We start from the raw sequence: 9186 nt of genomic DNA on the forward strand, positions 1-9186 counted from the left end.
GTTAAAGAATTAATGTTAATAAATTCTGAATGAAATAAAAAATGAGAGAGAAATGCAGGCATTTACACTGAAGTTTCACAGGCAGAATACTATATTTACAGTCCTGATATTGCTTTTTGATTTCTGTTTGAGGTACACACTATTCACTAGGAAATACAAAACGTCACACCTATAAGTTAATTTTATGTGAGTTTTAGCCATTTGACTCACAGTACTATACCCAAGGATGTAGGAAACAGAGAAGCAAAATCATCTCACAGCCATCCTTATTTTGTGAGAAATCTTAGAAAAGGGAAAAAGTCTATGAAATCCAGAAAAAGCCCATCAGCCCCACTTTCAAGTAGAAAACTATTGTTTGGACATCAAACTTTTATATACAAGGATAGATTATTGAAGGAGTGGATTCTCGCTACTTTGGAAGGGAAACAGCTACCATATATATCTAGGAGGAGCATGTCATACACACTCCATTCATGTATTCTAAAAGGATTGCAGGACTTAAATAATACTTAAACTTGTGGCATAAAGATTGTGGAGGTCTCAATGAATCAATAGGCAATCCAGTAGTTCTCTCCTTATATGCTTAGAATAAAGAAACTTATGTTAAAATTTAAGGATAGTATTATGTTTGCAGCCAGCAGGATTATTATCCACAAAAAGAATATCAACTGGTGTTAAATCAAATATCTTCTGCTGAAATGGTATGCTAAGTCCTAACTGGCAGCATGTGTAAAGACTACTGTTTTTAAAGTAGTATTGGGTTAGCATGAGACTGCTACCATGAAACATAATATTCTATAATATGGCAGTTGATCTTATTAGAAAGGGAAGTTCCAATGTGCAGATAGACATATAAGAGGACTACATATATAATAGAGGCAGAGAGAGACAGCTATTGCTCCAGACGAACAAAAGCATAGGCCACCCACAGCTACTGAAATAATTAGGCAGAAAGAATCTTCCCTGTTCATCTCAGAGGGATCATGGCCATAGCCTATCCTTAGGACTTCATCCTTGCAGTCCCCAGAACAGGAGATACAGAATACCAGGAGTCTAGCCCCATGGCACATCATAGGATCCTGCTCTTGTATGTCTATTTCACAGTGGGAAAGGACTTGCAGATACCCAGGCTTGTTGCCAAAGGAGTAGGAAAAAAAATCTCTGAGGATAAAGGTGTTCTCAATTTAGAACAATCTTGTGTAATTAATTTAATGTAACACATAACCAATGTGCCAGCCCAGAAAAATTTATGCTTTCAGTTTTAGTTACTCAAACTCAAAAATCATTACTTGTCTTAATAAACTGTAGAGCATTCTATATCTCTAAGTGCAGTGAGAGGACCAAGCTTAGCTCTATGGGAAACGTATTAAGAGCTCTGAACAAGGAGGGCTAGTTTAGAGTTCAGTGATCAGATCAAAGCCAGAGCATGAATCTGAAGTAAGTAGCAGAGGCAAGGGCAGAGTTGCATGTTAAGTGTTGAATGGAAGCAGTCACTGTGCTGTCGGCACATCAAAGTCACATCTTTCTTCTGGACCTTGGAGGCTACATGCCGTGCTCACACAATTATGTTTCCAAGGAGCATCTGCTATGGGAGCAAGCTTTATTTTGTGTGGAGGATTGTAGTACAGCATAGCTGCTAATAAGACTATCGTCTTCAGGGAACTCTGAGACTTCCTTGCTTCAACTAGAATCAAATCCAAATGTCAAGGGGTTGCTGAAATAGAGCACTCATTGCTTACACATGAACACGCTTGGTCACAGTGGCTCATGATTCAGTGATTGCCTTATTTTGCTAGGTGGTCACATATTTAACTGCTTTAAGGGTTTTCATTGTGGTCTACTTTGGTTTAATAGATACACCAAACAACTGAATATGAATAAAAGTCTGGGAAACTTAAAGATGTTTTCTTGAAAGTCAACAGCCGAGTTCTTTACTATGCCTAGGAAATTACAGGTTGCTATGGCAGATGTGCTGTGCTGCACTGGGTATACCATACTGTGCTGTGTTGTGCTGTGCTGGGGCAGGATAGTAAATACTGCCTATTATCTATTAAGAAATATAACTGAAAGCAAACATTGTCACCATAATGTAGGACTGGTGGGAGAAGACTCAAAAGGAAAAAAGACTGGTTCACCCTATCCAGGCATCAGACAGCACTCTCACAGACCACATCATCTTTTGACAGGCATCTTTGTTTATCTTAATGGACTATGGTGTCAGCACTTCAATTGACACCTACAACTGCATAAAACAGGTAACACAATTATACAGCCACATAAAGAGGGCAAAAGTGACTTTAGTTAACTTGCCTACAATCGCATCACTTGTGTAAGACATAATAGAAGCAGAAGTCCTACATCAGGCACTCTCTTACTTCAGAATATATCCATGTTATAATCGAATTTTCCCCAGTAATGTCTACAGAACTTGAAGTCTATGAGAACAAAATGATTACAACACATAATATTTAAGAAAGGATTGTCGGGGTTGGGGATTTAGCTCAGTGGCAAAGCGCTTGCCTAGCAAGGACAAGGCCCTGGGTTCAGTCCCCAGCTCCGGAAAAAAAAAAAAAAAAAAAAAAAAGAAAGGATTGTCTTTTGATATCAAGCATATGCACTATGTGAGCAGGGTGGTTTTTTTTTCTTTTGTTTTGTTTTGCTTTTTTGGTTTTTTTGTTTGTTTGTTTTTGTTTTGCAAAGGTGTTTTCATTATTACCTGGCAAAAATAGAATCTCGGGGAAGTAAACTTTCTCAGAAAAATGTTGGCAAATGACATAAACAAACCTAGTTGCTTCTCTCCTGGAAAAAAAAAACTAAGCAGGGCCATTTGCTGCCACTGAAAACCCATAATTCTGTGGTTGCTGATAACCTTATAATCTAGGCTCATATGTTGATTTGAGCACAAATACAAACTGATAATTTCAAATAACTTTATGAAACAGGAAAGTCTAATGTCTGTACTATGTCTTCTTAAGATACAAGCATTATCATTCTGTGATTTGGAATAAAAATTTAATGTAAACAACTACACAGTTCAGGAAAGTAATAATGTTATAAATCTAACTAAGTAATTGGTGTATAATATTGTCACTACCATCATCACCAATGCCACTGCATGTGTATTTCATATTTTGTTCACACCTTCACCTTTTGTTAGGGAGTTTCTACTTTCTAAGTACAGTGAATGATAATTTTAGTTACAAGTATTCATCTAAAACCTTGTCTTGAATTCTTTTTTTTTAAACTCTAAAACTCTTCAACAGAGAGTAAAAGAGCTGCGTCATCTTACCTTTCCACCTAACAATCCATGATGATTCCAACTCTCCACATCTCCTCTCTCTCTCTCTCTCTCTCTCTCTCTCTCTCTCTCTCTCTCTCTGTGTGTGTGTGTGTGTGTGTGTGTGTGTGTGTGTGTGTGTGGTGTGTGTGTGTGTAATTATGATGGTTTATAATGATTATCAATTGCACATAATCTATAATCATTCAACATACACACTGACAGGTATATCTGTGTAGGATGATTTAGATAAATCTAACTATTAGTGTGCCAGTGAGTGATTATATTTATTAGTTTAATTGAAGAAGGAAGCCCCATCCAAATAGTGGGCAACTTCTTTACCCAGGCTTGCATCCTGGTCTGAATAAAAAGGAGAAAGCTAATTAAGCATGAATTGGCTTCTCTCTCTGTCTTCTTTAGATGCAACATGGCCAGCTAGCTCATGTTCCTGCTATCGTACATGCCATCTCTGCAGTGATGGGCTTAATCTCAACCTGTAGCCAAAATAAACCCTTCCATTCTCATGTTGCTTTTGTCAGAGTAACACAGCAATGGAAAAGTAACTAATACCGTCTTCACAGTGAGTAGAAAGAGATGACCCACAATGGCCATTGATGATTTGGGGCTTTGTTTGTTTGTTTGGTCTTATTTTGAGAAGGTAAATTAACATGTGACTCAGTATAATTTCAAACTTTCTATATGCCCCAGACTGGCTATCAGCTCATTGCTCTTCTGGCTAGCCTCCTAAATGCTGGATCACAGGTACACTACCACATCCGTGTCATTGCCAACTTTCAATTGGGGTATCACACAGTTTAATATTAAATTGCAAAGCTCCTCATGTTTTCTGGATATTCATTTGGATACAATATCAGCTATATGTTGACAGTACCAGACATGAAATTGACATAACACACATTCTCCTATCAATGATTCGATTAGTACATCAATCAAAACTTAGATGCTGAAACAGAAATGTCCATGTGATAAAACTTTTGAAACTGCTTTTTGAAACTATTGTGGTATTTAGTGTTTGTGTTAAGTGTTACCAGAAGAAACTGCAGGTCCTGCCTGGCCTTTTGTGCAGGGTGTGTGTGTGTGTGTGTGTGTGTGTGTGTGTGTGTGTGTGTGTTTAAATTTGTTTCTTTGAGTTACTGTGGGAGAATGGTGGGCAGAGAGCGTGACTTGTCCTCTCCATTGCCACCAGTTCCCCCTGTTTTTGTGGGCACAACCATGTAGGAAGAGAAGCCCAAGGAGAGTGTGAAGACAGAGAAAGAACACATCACCCTGAAAGTGGAGGGGCAGGGTGGTTCAGTGGTACAGTTTAAGATCAAGGGGCAGACCCCATTGAGCAAGATAATGAAGGCCTACTGTGAAAGTCAGGGCTTGTCAATGAGGCAGATTTGATTTTGGTTTGATGAACAATCAATCAATAAAGCAGACACATCAACCCAGCTGGAGATAAAGGATAAGGACACTATTGACATATTCTAGCAGCAGACAGGAAGAACGGCTTCCTGTGGGAGCAACCCCACACTCAACCATTGTCATAACACTTGCTATTGAATGGTGACCATGCAGTCACACCAATCACACAAGAGCCAACAGAAGCCAGAGTCACCAAACACTTCTTCTTTTCTGATAGACTTGGAGTGAACTACATCGAGAGTGCACTGCAAGGGTGAGAACATTAAATACATAACTTGGCTGTTAGGAGGGTTTGGCTTGGGGGAACTGAGGCATGAAGTTTTGGGGTTTGTTTTTGTTTTCATTTCCTCCCCTCCCTAAAATTTCTCCCCCAAACTTAGGTCTGGATGTGGGATCTTACCCTGTAGTCTAAGTCTAATCCCTGGAACTGTGGTTTCCTCCAGTGTGACTGGCTCTGATCAGGTAGACAGAGCTTGTGGTTACATTACCCATCCTATTGGATGTGGGGAGGGGCAGAGAGGCAGAATTCCACCTGTTTGTTATAGTCATAGAGTATTAAAATCTGAAATACTGTACATTTGAGCCCTGTCAAGTATATGGTAAAGTTAAAGAAAAAAGACTAATGCTTCTTTTTTTTTTTTTTTATTAACTTGAGTATTTCTTATATACATTTTGAGTGTTATTCCCTTTCCCGGTTTCCGGGCAAACATCCCCCTCCCCCCTCCCCTTCCTTATGGGTGTTCCCCTCCCAACCCTCCCCCCATTGCCGCCCTCCCCCCATAGACTAGTTCACTGGGGGTTCAGTCTTAGCAGGACCCAGGGCTTCCCCTTCCACTGGTGCTCTTACTAGGATATTCATTGCTACCTATGGGGTCAGAGTCCAGGGTCAGTCCATGTATAGTCTTTAGGTAGTGGCTTAGTCCCTGGAAGCTCTGGTTGCTTGGCATTGTTGTACTTTTGGGGTCTCGAGTCCCTTCAAGCTCTTCCAGTTCTTTCTCTGATTCCTTCAATAGGGGACCTATTCTCAGTTCAGTGGTTTGCTGCTGGCATTCGCCTCCATATTTGCTGTATTCTGGCTGTGTCTCTCAGGAGCGATCTACATCCGGCTCCTGTCGGTCTGCACTTCTTTGCTTCATCCATCTTGTCTAATTGGGTGGCTGTATATGTATGGGCCACATGTGGGGCAGGCTCTGAATGGGTGTTCCTTCAAGACTAATGCTTCTTAAAAACTGTGAGGAGTCTTCTACTGTGGCCCCCGGCACTCTTGCACATGCCCACTTCCTGCTAGTATCTGTTAATGGATATATCGGTAAGGGTGGTACAATGAAACCCACTCTCTTCCCTTATTTTAATGTAGAAGAAAGTAATTGTCATGTCTCATTTGGAAGTTGAACGTGGTCTCTTCTTCTAGTACTTGCTTTCGATACATAATTATGGTTTCTTTATGAGAAGGTTTTTGGTTAAATATCAAGTTTTCAGCGATGTTGTGTAAGAGATGCTTTCAAGTGTGGTTGCAAAAGCAAGCCCGGAAAAGGTGACTTCATTCTCATGGATTGTGCTGAGCAGCTTTCCAAGTGTGTATTAAAAGGACGCATCAGGGGGTGACTTCGGTTCTGCATTGTGTGGTCAGTTAAATGTCCATAGTTCTGCCTGTCATCTTTCTGTAAGGATCTACTGCTGCTTGATGGCCATCTCTGCCTTTTATAGTCACTATCTCTCACTTCGCTTAAGGTCCTGAGGAAAATATTTCTACTCCTGTTCGCTGCGTGGGCCTGGGTGGGATGTCTGTTGGCTCTGTTGTGTTTATTCACTGGTTTGTACATTATCTATTTTCCTTTAATGCTCTAAACAATATAGTTTGGTGTTCTGAAAAAACAAAACAAGATTTGTTTTTTTAAGAGCCATTCTCAATCCCCAGAAATTGCATTAAAATTCAAAATAATTTCCAGTAGTGAGTCTAGAAACTGCCATTAGGTGATTAATGACAAGCTCTGAAAGGGCAATTTTAAAAAAACAAGGGGGCAGTGGGAATGTTAGAAAAATCTTCAGAAACAGATTGAACAAGGGAGAGCATAGAGGGGCAGCCGCTGTGAGAGGATAAATGTGTGGCCTCCGTTTCCTTATCACAGAGCAGGACAGAGTAACACTGGCTACCCATTCAGGTTAAGCAGCCTGGACAGCACAGATGACTGCTCAGGGGGCAGCATCCTAGGGCATGTGATGGTGGGGTACAGGGAGCAGGTTAGCAGCATGTGCATTGGAGATTGATGTTGATCCTCTTCACTGCCAAGTGAAATGCCAATAATGCTTGTGTAGCATTTTGTGAGGCAATGGGAGTATTGATTCCTGAGTGATAATAAAGAATGGAGCTATGCTCTTAGGTATAAAAATATTGGCAACTGTTACAAAGAATTGACTCACAGGGGCCTGGGTGCTGGCCTTTCTTAATACAAATAACTCAGGCTTCAGAAAGATTGTGGGAGCAGCCAGGCATGACTTACAGGCAAGGACTGTGCTGTCAATGTGCCCACAGCCCTATGGGTCTCATAATATATTGGTCTGTTGGACTGAGTGGGACTGAGGTTAATATATTCTTGAGGGTTGCTGATAATGAGAAAAGAGGATGAAGATTATAGAAAGAGAACGGAAGGGAAAAAAGCAAGACTGTAAAATATCTACAGACACCTTTTTACAGTTCCAGATTCTATCTGCATTTTTTTGTTGTTATTAAAGATGAAGGCAGTTAAACACTAGACTTTTGAGATGATGTGTGTCTTCTGAGAAGAACGTTTTATTCTATAGATTACAAGTTTGATGCCCAAACCAAAACAAACCTCTTGCAAATGTGCATAACTATTACATTTAATGATATCACATTCTTGTTAAAGTGCTCATAGAACGCTGAATAGTTGGTCAGAGAAGGGATACAATAACCCTACTCATACTCATCAACTCCTAAGTATAATAATTATCACAACCCTCTGGACAAACAAAATAAGCCATCAACACTGGGGCACCTACGTATCTTTTCTTTTACTAAAAGTGAAAAAGCATTTAGTCTCGTTAGCTCAGCCTGGCCTAGGAACCATCCAACTACTTGAAATAATGCTATTGTTAGAATGCAGAAATAACCATGGACTTATGTAATCATTAGATATATGTGTGGTGCCCAAATATATGTACAAATGTTATATTAACTGATAGCAAATGAAGAATAATATTGGCTTGGAGCTACCTATCCTTTGTAGGGCAAGGAGGCTTTAGGAAACAGAAAGGGCCTAGTGGGTATCTCAATGATCGAACAGTGCTGAGCATGTGAAAGGGCCTATATTCAATACTCAGCACTATGTTAGTCAATCAATTAATAAAAAAACTGGACATTATAATTAATAATGCCTCCTCTAATCGAAGATGTTCATGCGTGCAAAATTTGGGTGCCATCCTTATTTGGTTTTATTCCATTATGTTCCCCTCTTGCTCTTCATGATTCCTAAGAACACTTTGCAACTACTGTGAGAGAACAAAAGACACTCGGGACTTAATAATAGTCTTATAAACTCGCATCAGTTATAACGCAGAAGTAACGGAGCATAACTTAGCTTCAGAATGCTCAAGCTAGCACATACTTGTCACTACAGAAACTTAGACTTCTTCAAGCCACAAAAATAAGGCCAGATAGTTTTTTTTAAACTACTCAGTGTTTTCAAAACAGTACTTAGCCTCCTGTTCTGCTGATGGGATAGGTTTACTTTCTCACAAGTAATGTACAATATGTATTATATTCTTTTTTTCTTTTTTTCTTTTTATTTTCTTTTTTTATTAACTTGAGTATTTCTTATATACACTTCACTTAACACTTCCTATATTCTTTTTTTTATTTTATCTTTTCTCCATCTTTATTAAATTCGCTATTTCTTATTTACATTACAATTGTTATTCCCTTTCCCGGTTTCTGGGCACACATCCCCCTAATCCCTCCCCCTCCCTGTCTTTATGGGTGTTCCCCTCCCCATCCTCCCCCCATTGCTGCCCTCCCCCCAACAAACTAGTTCACTGGGGGTTCAGTCTTAGCAGGACCCAGGGCTTCCCTTCCACTGGTGCTCTTACTAGGATATTCATTGCTACCTATGAGGTCAGAGTACAGGGTCACTCCATGTATAGTCTTTAGGTAGTGGCTTAGTCCCTGGAAGCTCTGGTTGCTTGGCATTGTTGTTCATATGGGGTCTCGAGCCCCTTCAAGCTCTTCCAGTTCTTTCTCTGATTCCTTCAACGGGGGTCCTATTCTCAGTTCAGTGGTTTGCCCCTGGCATTCGCCTCTGTATTTGCTGTATTCTGGCTGTGTCTCTCAGGAGAGATCTACATCCGGCTACTGTCGGCCTGCACTTCTTTGCTTCATCCATCTTGTCTAATTGGGTGGCTGTATATGTATGGGCCACATGTGGGGCAGGCTCTGAATGGGTGTTCCTTCTGTCCCTGTTTTA

The 9186-nt window shown here is 40.1% G+C and overlaps 1 pseudogene; it reads left to right on the plus strand.

Annotated features, from left to right (window-relative positions):
* The first annotated feature begins 4510 nt into the window (after positions 1 to 4510).
* Positions 4511 to 4843, plus strand: LOC103692379 (small ubiquitin-related modifier 3 pseudogene; annotated as a pseudogene).
* Positions 4844 to 9186: the final 4343 nt, after the last annotated feature.

The sequence above is a fragment of the Rattus norvegicus genome, chromosome 5, assembly GCF_021556685.1.
Source record: "Rattus norvegicus strain SHRSP/BbbUtx chromosome 5, alternate assembly SHRSP_T2T, whole genome shotgun sequence".
Classification (NCBI taxonomy): Eukaryota; Metazoa; Chordata; class Mammalia; order Rodentia; family Muridae; genus Rattus; species Rattus norvegicus.